Source organism: Mauremys reevesii, linkage group 11 (genome assembly GCF_016161935.1).
Source record: "Mauremys reevesii isolate NIE-2019 linkage group 11, ASM1616193v1, whole genome shotgun sequence".
Lineage (NCBI taxonomy): Eukaryota > Metazoa > Chordata > Testudines > Geoemydidae > Mauremys > Mauremys reevesii.
Window position 1 is genome coordinate 29330332 of NC_052633.1, and position 12983 is coordinate 29343314.

The 12983-nt window shown below is 44.3% G+C and overlaps 1 protein-coding gene and 1 long non-coding RNA gene across 4 annotated transcripts in view; both read left to right on the forward strand.

Annotated features, from left to right (window-relative positions):
* The window catches only part of TFPI (tissue factor pathway inhibitor), a 147154-nt gene that overhangs the window by 78889 nt on the left and 55282 nt on the right, over positions 1-12983 (forward strand). The gene's annotated exons all lie outside the window — the stretch shown is intronic.
* On the forward strand, positions 4474-10888 carry LOC120374679. Its single transcript, XR_005586204.1, has 5 exons — positions 4474-4494; positions 8420-8566; positions 8816-8892; positions 9297-9840; positions 10466-10888. It is a non-coding gene; the product is annotated as an uncharacterized LOC120374679 (long non-coding RNA).

A 12983-nucleotide genomic window follows, 5' to 3' on the forward strand; every position in this document is an offset into this window, starting at 1 on the left:
AACCTGGTCTGTTTTTAGTTTATAACAAAATCCAGAGCCAGAAAAGTTTTTTGCTTGAGTTTGGGTTCTGTTACTAACATGACTCATAGCTGTCTCATGATTTGCTTGCTCCTTTCCCTGCCAACACACACAGACTAGCCGGGGTTCTGGAGACTGCTTTGTTCCAGCTCCCTTGCCCCTCCTACATACCCCTGACATGCATCCATGCTGATGCTTAGGCTTATTACCCTCATGTGACAGGGTATATGTTATATTTTTTACCTAATAGTTGGCTAAAACCTGATTTGAAGAATGAGCATCTCATCTGGCTTCTGGGCAGAGTGAGCATGGCAGCAGGTAGGCTGTTGTTCTCTGTCATCCAGGAAACATTCAGGGTATTTTCCTTTGCTTCCTGGAGAGCAGGAACATGTCAGCAGGCCAGGGCCGGCGCTTCCATTTAGGCGACCTAGGCAGTCGCCTAGGGCGCCAGGATTTAGGGGGGGCGGCATTTTGCTGGGAGGGCGGCAGGCGGCTCCGGTGGACCTCCCGCAGGCGTCCCTGCCGAGGGTCCGCTGGTCCCGCAGCTCCGGTGGAGCATCCGCAGGCACGCCTGAGGCAGGTCCACTGGAGCCCTGGGACCAGTGGACCCTCTGCAGGGATGCCTGTGGGAGGTCCACTGGAGCCACGGGACCAGCGGGGAAATGGGTAGAGCCGGCCCTGCGCCTAGGGCGCCAAAAACCCTGGCGCCGCCCCTGCAGCAGGCAGCCAACTGTCCTCTGCAATCTAGGGATCGTGAGCACTGTACAGTAACTGGTAGCCAATCTGTTTTCTGGCAAATGTGTGAGCACAGCAGTGGAAGAGTTGATGGCCAATAACAAATTAGATCTCTGCAGAATCTCTGTATGTAATCAGAGCACTACAGAACTGTATTGGATACAGTGGTATCCTTTCAGATATTGGAATCCCTAGTGGGCAAGGAGCACTCAAAGTGTGTTTACACAGCCCATGGCAGCAAGCCTATCAGCCTGGATTGTCAGACTTGGACTTGCACCAGTGAGCTAAAAATGGCAGTGTAGCTGATGCTTTGAAGTTGTGGTTCAGCTTTGATGCCTACCCCCTTCCCTGGGCTTCAGCACCTGAGCTCCATCCTGAGCCTCTTCATCCGTACAGCTACATTTAGTGTGGTAGCACAAGTTTGAGTCTGTTCACTCAGACTTTTACCCTCATAGTTCTGAAAGATTGATTTCACAAGCCCAGCAACAGAATCGAATGATGTTGAGCTGGAAGGGACCTCAGAGTCATCTGCCCATGCATCCCTGACAGGTATTTGTCTAACCTGTTCTTAAAACCTCCAGTAATAGGGTTTCTACCTTAGAAGCCTATTCCAGAGCTTAACTAACCTTATAGTTAAGACCGGTTTCTTTTTTTCCTAATATCTAACCTAAATTCCCCTTTCCGCAGATTAAACTCTTAATTCTTGTCCTACTTTTAGTGACATGGAGAAATATTGATCACTGTCCTCTTTGCAACAGCCCTTAACCTATTTGAAGACTATTATCAGGTTACTCCTTAGTTGTCTTTCCTCAGGTTTTCTAAACTTTTTATCATTTTTGTTGTTCTTCTTTGGATTCTTCCCAATTTGTCCATAGCTGTCTTAAAGTGTGGTGACCGGGACTGGACACAGTACTCCAGCTGAGGCCTCATCAGTGCCAAGTAGAGCGGAACAATTGACCTCCATGTCTTACATATGGCAATCCTGTTAATAAATCCCAGAATATTAACCTTTTTCACTATCGCATAACATTACCTCTTTCAATTTGTGATCCCCTATAACCCCCATATTCTTTTCTGCAGTACTACTTCCTAGCCAGTTATTCCCCATTTTGTAATTGTGCATTTGGGTTTTCCTTCGCAAATTTAGTACTTTGTACCTATCTTTATTGAATTTCATCTTGCTGAATTCATGACAAATTGGATGATTGGTCTGGTCATTTTGAATTCTAATCCTAGCTCTCAAAGTGCTAGCAACCCCTCCCAGACTGCTTTCATCTACAAATGTTATAGGCCTACTCTCCACTTCCTTACGCAAGTATTTAATGAAAATATTGAACAGTACTAGACCCATGACAGACCCTTGCAGGACCTAATTTAGAGGATAATCGGATAATAAGTAATAGCCAACATGGATTTGTCAAGAACAAATCATGCCAAACCAACCCAATTTCCTTATTTGACAGGGTTACTAGTCTAGTGGATATGGGGGAACCTGTAGACATGATATATCTTGATTTTAGTAAAGCTTTTGACACAGTCCCACATGACATTCTCATAAGCAAATTAGGAAAATGTGACCTAAATGAAATTATTATAAGGTGTGCGCAAAACCGCTTGAAAGGCGATACTCAAAAAGAGTAGTTATTAAATGGTTTTCTGCCAAAATGTGGGGCTATATAACGCCCCCTCCTTTTTCCCCTGCCTGTCTTTCCTGAACAAACTGTACCCCTGTATACTAATATTCCAGTCATGAGATTTATCCACGTCTCTGTGACATCAATTCAGTCATAATTTACCTTATGTACTAATACTTTGAGTTCTTCCTGTTTACTCCCCATCCTCCTCTCATTTCTGTATCGACATCTAAGATACCAAGCAGATTCCCCCACTGTAATCCTTCTTGTTGCTCCTATGGCCCTATTGTAATTTTCCATTTTCCTGTCCTCCCCCAGTAGTTAGCCCTCTGTTAAGGTTACCCCTTTTTATACCTACCTGTGGGCATTGGTCATCTGCCCCCTTTAAACTTAGTTTAAAGCCCTCCTCACTAGTTTGCAGCCCTCCTCACTAGTTTGCAAGTCCATGTGCAAAGATGATCTTCACCTGTTCAATCAAGTGGACCACATCTCTTTCTAGCAGTCCTCCTATCCCTGGCAGCATCCCATGGTTAAGGAAGCCAAAGCACTCCAAATGGTACCACCTGTGAGACCATGCATTTATTTCCAGGATGCACATATCCCTGCCTGGGCCTTATCCTCAACCAAGAGGCTTTATGAGAACACCATCATGATTGTTCAAAGTACAGATCTACTGCTTCAATTACCTCAGAGCAAGTAGGGCCCTGGAAACAGTTAGGACTTTAATCAATACTGTATGCAAAAACATTTCTCATTCATTTCTTTTAATAACTGTACAGGGCAGCTGCATGTCTGAATGTCAGGAGCATTTGCATAAGGAAGACGTGTGTATTGTTCATTGGCACTACCCTTGGCTTTTGCCGTAGACTTCTGTTTGAGTTATGGATGCTCAGTACCTTGATCAGGACCTAGGTGTCTCACATTGGATACCCAAAATTAGTGGCACTCCTGAAAATGTAGGCCTATTTCTGGTGTGGAAAAAATCCCAAAGCAAAACAGAAGCCAGTGGGAATTTTGCTTTGTCCCACATTCTCAGTATAATGGGCATGATAATACTTATTTTTTTTCCTTGTGTCAGTATAATTATGGTGTAGATTAAGAGGTTAATATTGTGGTAGCACTTCAGAGATGTTGAGTACCCTGGACCTGATCCAAATGTACTTCCTTGGGCTTTGGATCAGGCCCTACATCTAAAAAAGTTCTGATCCAGCAAACTACTTACACACATTTAATTTATGTCCGAATTAAGTCAATGGGATTACTCGCATGCTCATGTGCCTAAGTACTTTCCTGGATTAGGTCTTAAGTGCTTATTATATGGGATATCTTTTCGTTTACTTTTCCTCAGATTTATTAATCCCTAAAAGGCAAAAAATGTTGTAATTAGCCCCTTCTTTAAATGCACAGCTTTTTAGAATATCCATTTGTAAATCTCCTGTATATATTATATATAGGTATGTAATTTATACATGTAAGTAAATAGATATTCTAAAAAAAAACAGGCCATGTAAGCAGCAAGAAAAATATGAAAGAATAAAGAAAAGGCTAGGGTTTTAACTGAAATATAACCTTTAATTAGAAAAAAATCTATTAAGATTGTATGCATTTTAAATAATTAAGTCTTATTAATAGATTTTGAGGAGGAAAGGCATATCTTTCTAATTGTATTTATCCTAAGGCCTGATCCTGCTCTCATTAAAGTAAATGGCCAAACTCACATTGATTTAATTGGGAGCAATATTCAGTCACTCCCTAAAGTGTACAATCGATTTTTTTTAATTTGAAGGGAAAAATATTTCTGCACATTTCTATTTCACTTCCAGATACCATAGCTGCAGTCTCAGTGCAGCAACAGTGACATCCAGTGACTAACCTGATTAATTCTAGGTCTGAAATGCATTTGGAATGGGTGCTCCAGGAGGTGCACCAAAAGTAAAGCTCATTTACAGGAATGTCTAGTGCAGAATTAGATTGCAGATTCTCACTGCATCACAATGCAAAGCACAATGAAGGGCTGAGCTAAAATATAAACCTGCTTATTTAATGTTGTTGTACTTAATTTAATTAGTGCTTATTCTGTGCCAGATTTAGACAGTCTGTAATGCAGGTATCTTAAATATCCACTAAAGAAATACATAATTTTAAAATAATTATTTTGTGAAATGATGCGATCTTTTTAATGGGGTTATACTGTACTCTCTACTATTTCTTCTATTTAAAGGTAGAATTCAAATGAAACTAACTATATTAATACACATTTTTTATTCCATAAAGAGTCATCTTAAAAATAAAAACACGTTTGACTGTGGGCTCTAACAACTGCGTTGAGTAAATAAAATAAAAGCTTAATATATGAGTAAGAGACAATTAAGTAAGGTTTAAATTAGAGATACTTATGCTGTGTAATACTTTCTCCTCTTCTGCCTGATTCTGATTTCATTGAAATAAATGGAAGGTTTTTTCCTAATTCAATGAGTACAGCATCTGGCCCTAAAAATTACTAGCTTCTGGTAAATGCCTGTATCTGGTATTTTCTGTAATTAATTGTGTGGTCATTTGTCCTTTATCCAAATGTCTTTAGTCCAGAGTTCAGTCCTGAAAGGTCAGAACAATCTCTTATCAGATTTCCAATACTTTCTGATGATGTTAGGAACACTGCACCAAAACCTCATGTCTCAGGACTTTGATTATGAGGAGGATAATAGTAATAATAATGCCTAGACTTTTCAGCTGTAAATCTGAAAGCAGTGGGTAAATATCATTTCCACCATTTTGCTGTTGTGGAAACTGAGGCACAAAAGTGGGTAAGCCCACTCAACAAGCCAATGACAGTGTCAAAAATATAACCTAGAATTCCTCACTTCTAGTTGTTAAAGGGAATACAAACTCACTCCAGGAACAGAGGTACAAAACTAAAATCAAAATTAGGAATGCTAGCAGGAGACTGCATATGTGTACTTAGAGTACATTAGAGGTATGTGAAGATGGCACCAGGGGTTCATCCCTCATAATACTCATTGATGCCCCCTTCAGCTTGATCAGAGAGGAATTTGTGTTGCATCACTGGAGATGTAGTCCTCCAGGAGCCCAGCTGATAGGAGAGAATGAGGGTCTGAACTACAACTCCCACGAAGCAATGAATTTCAGTAGGAAAAATATGGTTATAACAGGGCAATCTGCTCCCTCTGAGGGCAGTAGAGACTAGATATCAGTCAGCCCCAGTTCTATGGCATGGACCTTTAAGGTTTCAGGAATGTGTAGGTACATGGAGGCCTAGGGAATGGCAGAAGCAGATATTGAGAGGGGCGAAGTGGTCCTGATGATTCTGGTACTTTAAGGGCTTTGGAGCAGGAGCCTTGTAGTGCAGGGTAGGGTAAGATTTGCCATTCCAGCCAACTGGGACAAGCCCTGGCTTGAATTAGCACAGACTCAAAAAGAGGCTGATCCTAGGGGAAGAAACCTGCCAAGCTTATAGCACCCAGGCACCAGGAGGGCTGCAGAAGTTTCGAATACAGGTGGAGTAAGACTATCTGAAATATTACACAGGCCCAGCAGGGGGCTGTGGGGCTCCTGAATATAAAAGAGGAGCCTGTCTGAATTAGGACAGAACAAGGGTGGAGTTTTGGAGCTAAAGAGTTTTGTTCTCTGCACTAGAGTTACTAAATAAGCCCCACAAATGGAGAATCTTTGTCCAAGTAGCCTGCTCTGGGAGTAAAATCATTGTAAGACCCAAGAGGGAAAGGAGAGGGCAGCAGGTCTGTAGGGCCAAAAGGGGGCCTGCGTGGGGACAGCACCTGTGGAGAGAAAGTGGAGCCTGCATAGACCTAGAAGGGAGTGTTCGTGTTGGCCATGGCCTGTAGAGTTGGGGAGCTGACCCGTGGCAGGCCCAGACCAGGCTTCCTCACACTAATGGCAAATGGTAGTGAGGTGCGTCACAACCCTGGGTCCCCCTGAGAAGCATCACAGGGGAGAGAGGCAGACAAGAAACTCAAAGGCAGCAAGCAAGTCAAAAAGCAGCCTATAGGCATGGTGGTGACCCTGGGAGAAGCCTAGAGGAAGGCTCTTGGTTGGGGCTGCTGGCTGAAAGAAGCTTGAGCTGTAAGTGAAGAGGCAATCCCCTAATTTTGGTTTCTCCTGTGTTCAGAGAAGCGGGACTTTGCACATTCCTTGTAAATAAACAAGATGTTATCAAAGGAAATACCAGACTCCATCATCAATTTCTATTCCGAATTGGAACAACCCTAGGACCCTGAGCTTTGACTAGTCGCTCAGGTCAAAAAGGGATTACATCTCACTTCAACCATAGGGAATCATTCAGTGGATTTTGTGGTGGAGTCTCTTTTCTTTCCCTCCATGCATTCTGCAAAACCTAGCCAAGCTGCATAGGCTAGGCATAGGACTAGAAATTTGCTTTGAAATGAAGGAAATAGAAGTGGTCCATGAGAAGATGAATTTGAACTCATAACTTGGGTACAAGGCCATGTTATCTATGCCAAGGGTCACGGGCCTACTATGCTTGACAGTATTTATGCTAAGTTGCCTAAGCTAACGTCTTACAGGATGCAAGCCGGTAGATTCCTTGCATTACTGCTGAATATAATAAAGGCTAAGCTAGCTCTATGGGCTACACTCTCTTAATCAAATGTAACAATAGTGTGCCTTGGCTATGCACATCCCCTCCACTTCAGCCCTATTAAAAGATTCTTTTCTACTCATCATATATGAAAGTGGCCTATTGGTCTCCATCAGGTGTCATCATACAGGATATAGCATTTGAAGTATCTACAGTACTTACCTTTAAGTGTGCACTACCAAGTTCTGAAAAGCTAGTGTCCTATGATTCATAACAACCCAAAATTGGAATTGGTTAGGCTAGGCTACAATTTCAAGGACTTTTAATCCTTATGTTCTGGGGTAGATTACCCAATGGTGTCAGGTAGATGTTTTTGGCCCAGAGTTTAGTATTGAAAAATGTTTCACTGAGGTTTTGTGTCTTCCTCTGGAATGGCCACAGGTGAAGCCAGGATATTGACTTTGATGGGCCATTGATTTATTAGTATGGCAATGCCTGTGTTCTTTTTGTATGATCAAGATCTGACTCATTCTTATATTTAGCACAAGCAGGGGTCCCGATTCTATTTTCCCATTATGTTCAATTCTTTTTTTTTAAAAAAACCAGCTAAAATAAAGAGGAGTGAGAGAGCAGAAGAGAAGGAAGACATTTGGAGAAAGAAGAGCAGGTGGGAGGATCTGCAGGTCTAGAACCTGCAGCTATTAGTTCCTGAGCAGTTGCTGTGGCCATGCCACCATTTGACAGCAGAGCAGGGAACACCAACTTAGTAGCCCTGTGGGCTCTGGCTTCTGTGACTACCCTGCCTGTGGAGGCCCTGTTTGGTGGTGTCCGAGTCCCCTGATTGTCTCAAACATGTTATTTAAGGCCTGAGAGAAACATCAGGAGGCCGTCTGTGTAACTAGGCTGACCCCTGCTTGCTGCTGCAAATAGAGCTTGCTGCATTTCCTGATAGCTTGCCCCATTTTGGCCCCTCATCTTGCTCCTGTTCCACTACCTCAACCTCGGCAGGCCCTTTGGGCTTCTAACTCAGCACAGCTCACCAAGTGTGACCTGACCCATTGGCATGTACCAGTACAGACTGGCTTCTTGCCTTGCAGCTGGGATCCTGACCACTTGAGTAGACCAGGCTGCAGGCCTTCTGGGCCCTCCTCCCAGCTCCCTTGTAAGTAGTAGAACCTAATTTGCTTTTTGCCTGGATTTTTAAACATTAGTTTACATTCTGTGATATAATAACAGAAAACATTGGAGAACTGTGGAAAAACTTTGAACAAATGCCCCCTACCTCATCCTTTATAGATCAGCTTGAAGTTGAGTGAGATTTTGAAATTGTGATGTCATCAGCATGTTGATGACATAATGTAGAGGAAGAAATGGGGGTGATGCATAATGTCAGTGGCCTGACTAGAGGAAAAATTTAAAATAACTTAACTCTTATTCTTGTATTTTGTGAGTATTACAGGTATAAACTTACAGCTCATTTGTGGGAAGTTGGGACGGAGCCCCACTTTCATGGTGCCTTTAAATGAGCTGAGTAGCTGTGATATGAAGTGCAATCACTAGAGGGCAATGAGAGATCACAAACATCTATACACCATTGCAGAACAATGTAAGAGAAGCTGTCATGCAGAGGCTTAATATCTATATTGGTTAGAGAGGCAACCCAGTTCAGAAAAATAAGACCTGGCCCTCAACTGAAAATTATATCCCAAACTTGGTAATGATGCAATTGTGTTCACTTAATTGTTTTCTTTTCTTTTACATATCACATGTTCCCCTGTTGTCTGACTTGTCTCTGTTTTAGCTCAGTAGGAAATAGCAGTTGAAAGGATAGTCTCGAATTATTTCCTTTTCCCAGGTTTGCATACATCTCTGAATGCTAAGAAAGGAACAGACAAGGGAAGAAAGGATATGACTCAGTTTGCATTTCTTTTGGTAAGCAAGATTATTTTTAGACAGAAGGCAGTGAGGCTACAAAGTCTTAGGGCTTGTCTACACTGGCAAGTTTTGTCGCCAAAAACTGCCTTTTGGTGACAAAACAGAGAGAGCGTACACACTGCAATGTGACTTTTTAAGGAAAAAATGCCCAGTTTTGGTGACAAACTTCCACCCCGCAAGAGACTTTTGTCTTTTCCCCTCTCTGTATTGTTGACAAACAGCCAGTGTAGATACTACAGCTTTTTTTATTTTATTTTATTGGCCTCCAGAAAGTGTCCCACAATTCCCATGCTGCTGCTTTGGACAGTGGTTTGAACTCCGCTGCCCTGCAGCCAACCTGTCCCTCACCCTTGCAAGCCCCGGGAATTTTACATCTCATTTCCTACTTGCTGGCTTCCCAGATGAGCTTCCCAGGTGGCTTCCCAGGTGAACATGGCCAGCTATTGCACCAAACGCGCTCCCACTTGGAACACCACTGAATTGTTGGATCTGATCAGTATATGGAGAGAGGAGTCTGTTCAGTCGCAGCTGCAAGTGACCCGTAGGAATCGGGACACAAATGGGCAAATTTCTCGAGGCTTGTGCAAAAAGGGCTATGATCAGGACACACAGCAGTGCAGAGCGAACATAAAAGAGCTGAGGTGGGCATACCATAAGGCACAAGATGAAAACCACCACTCCAGCGGTGCACCTAAGACCTGCCACTTCTATAAGGAGCTGAATGCTATCCTTGATGGTGATCCCACCTCCACCACCAATAACCCCCTGGATACTTTGGAGGCAGCAGAAAGAGGGGATCACCTGGAGGCTGAAATTCTGGTTGAAGAAGTTGAGCTAGAAGAGGATGTGGAGCTCCCAGCAGGGTCACCTGGTGGGGCAGGCAGACAGGAACTTTTCTCCACTCCAGAAGTGCTCAACAGGAGCAGGAAGCAGATGAGATGCTGGGTAAGTTGCTGTGGCTTGTGTAGGGAATTGAAAAGTGGGAGGCAGGTAGTGTTTTCTGTGAGCTGACATTGCCCTGTGTAGCTAATCTGCATGGCCAAGCAGGGCGTCAATGGACATCGAGACCTACAGGGAATCCTCCAGAGGGAGGCTCTGGAAAGTTTCCACGAGGTACTGGTTAATCTTCTGTCACAGATTCCAAGGGATTGCAGCCTTGTTAGTTCCCCCATTGAAGGAAACTGTACCATGCCATTTAGCAATCAGTGGAGCTGGGACCAAAGAAGCACATAGCTGAGCTGCATATAGACCGGGGTGAAAGCCGCAAGCATGCCGTAGTTGTGCCCTGGTTTCCCTGGTTACCTGCAGCAGGAAGATGTCAGCCAGTAGTTTGGCTGCCTGTGAAAAAGTGCATGATAATTTTGGAATGAGTTCCCTGCAAGCCAAGACTGTTTTGTCCGTACGCACAAATCCTTCCCCCCCAATCTCGACACTCACCATGACTGGGTGCTTGCGGAGCTGTGTGCCTACCTCGAGTCTCAGAGAGAAAGTGATTTCTACTAGCAAAAGGCCCTTGTTATTAACACGTTTCAATCGTTTGCTGGAATGTAACCGTCCCTCTTCTGTTCAGCACAGACCTTGAGGAACAAACCACGCACCCCTACTAACCGGCTTTGGCAGATAAGGAAGAACCCTCGGCGCAGCAAAAAAGACATGTTCCAGGAGGTGCTGCAGCGCGAAGAGAGACAGACCAGGGAACGCAAAGAGTGCTGGGAAGCCGAAAGACCGGACAGAAAAGATAATGCTGCATTTGCTAGGCAAGCAACAGAGCGGATGATAAGTTATGGAGGATCAGACAGAGATGTTCAAGTCTTTGGTATAACTGCAGACTGAGCAGATCCATGGTCGACCTCCCCTGCAGCACATGAACATGCACAATTCTTTGCCAACCCCAGCCCCTCTATGCCAACACATTCCTTTTTATTTCACAGCACTCCTGAGTTTCCTCTTCACTCCACCCCCTCTCACAGCTTGCACAATGATAGCTGGAACTACACACAGAGATTTTATCCTTTTTAACAATAAATAAAGGCTAAGGTATTTAATGGTACAGTGTTTTTATTCTGTGTTCTACAAAAGTGTTTAGCAATCAATTCACCCTCGGTAACAGGCTTCTACAGCATTTTGTTGCATGAATCTTGGGCCCCCAAATGGTGCATGGATGCACCAGGGAAGCAACTCCAAAGCAGACATGTGCCCCTCATTGTCAACGTGGTTCCTTAAAGCCTCTCTGATGTTAATAGCAGCCCTCTGGGTTCCTCTGACAGCCCTAGCATCTGGCTGTTCAAACTGTGCAGCCAAGCGCTCTGCCTCAGTGCTCCACACCTGAGAAAATATTTCACCCTTAGATTCACACAGATTATGCAAAGTGCAGCACGTGGTTATGACCACAGGAATATTATCCTTGGTAAGGTCTAGCCTGCCATTGAGACACCTCCAGTGACCTTTCAAACAGCCAAAGGCACTTTCGACTACCATGTGGCATCTGTTCAGCCTGTTGTTAAAATGCTCCTTGCTGCTGTCCAGGTGCCCTGTGTAAGGTTTCATGAGCCAGGGCTATAAGGGGTAAGCCGGGTCTCCCAGGATTACTATGGGCATTTCCACATCCCCCACTGTGATTTTGTGGTCTGGAAAGAAAGTCCCCGCCTGCAGCTTTCTGTACAGGCCACTGTTCCTGAAGATGCATGCGGCATGCACCTTTCCAGACCAGCCTGCATTGATGTCCGTGGAATGCCCCCGATGATCCACAAGCGCCTGCAACACCATGGGAAAGTATCCCTTCCTATTGACGTATTCAGAGGCAAGGTGCTCTGGCGCTAAAATTGGAATGTGTGTGCCATCAATCGCCCCGCCACAGTTAGGGAAACCCATTTCTGCAAAGCCATCCATTATTTCATGCACATTTCCTAGAGTCATGGTCCTCCGCAGCAGGATGCAATTTATTGCCCTGCACACTTGGAGTAAGACAGCCCCAGCAGTGGACTTCCTCACTGCAAATTGATTTGCAACTGACCGGTAGCAGTCTGGATTTGTCAGCTTCCACACAGCGATTGCAACACGCTTCTCTACAGAAATGGCAGCTCTCGATATGGTGTCCTTGCGCTGTAGGTCAGGGGACAGCTCAGCACATAGCTCCAGTAAGGTTGCTTTATGCATCCTAAAGTTCTGTACCTACTGGTCTTCATCCCACACCTGCATGACAATGCGATCCTACCAATCAGTGCTTGTTTCCCTAGCCCAAAAGCGATGGTCTACCGTATACAGCTGCTCTGTGAATACACAAAGCACTGATGAGTAGCTGCTGTCCATATCACACTTGGGTGCCTGTGATTCATCCTCTGTCAGTAACTTTGTGAGTAACTCTGTGAGTAACTGTGCTGCCATGCACGATGTCCTCATGACAGCTAACAGCACATAGGAGAGAAGCGCAGGATCCAACCTCTCTCTCATTGCAGATGTTGGCACGCACTACAAAAGACTGTCAATTGGAAAAATGGTGCGGAAGGAACCCAGAAACCATTGGAAGGCTGGGACACAAAGCGGTGCATGATGGTACTGTGATGCTCTGTACCTTGGGGGAACACCCTACACCCCCATGTTCATCTTTATTAAATGGTTGTGTGATATCCAATGCAAATTTTGTCATGTTGGGTGTCTTCGGAAGGCTCAGAATGCACTGAGCATGGTTGTTATAGTGATATTATAGTAATGTTATAGTAAGGTTATAGGTTATAATTTCATGTATATAGTTATGGAGGCTGAAAATGTATCCTCATGGCTTAAAGCAAGCCCATGCAAAAACTCCAAGACGGGAGAGGCAGTTCACACCTTGTCAGGGTATGGATGGGACAAACCCAGCCCAAGCTCACAAGAACAATGGACACTGGCTTAGGCAGGAACAAAAGAATCTGTTAGACCCTCCAGGGAGTCACCTCCTTCCTTTGGGCAGTCATTTTGCCAGGCTCTCTTCCACCTATATCTACAGACACCACCACCACCAAGCGACTGAAATGCTGATCCAAGGGGAGAGCCTGACTGAAAAGTAACCAGCCAGCCTGTGGTGAGAAGCATCTACATTTTAAGGACAT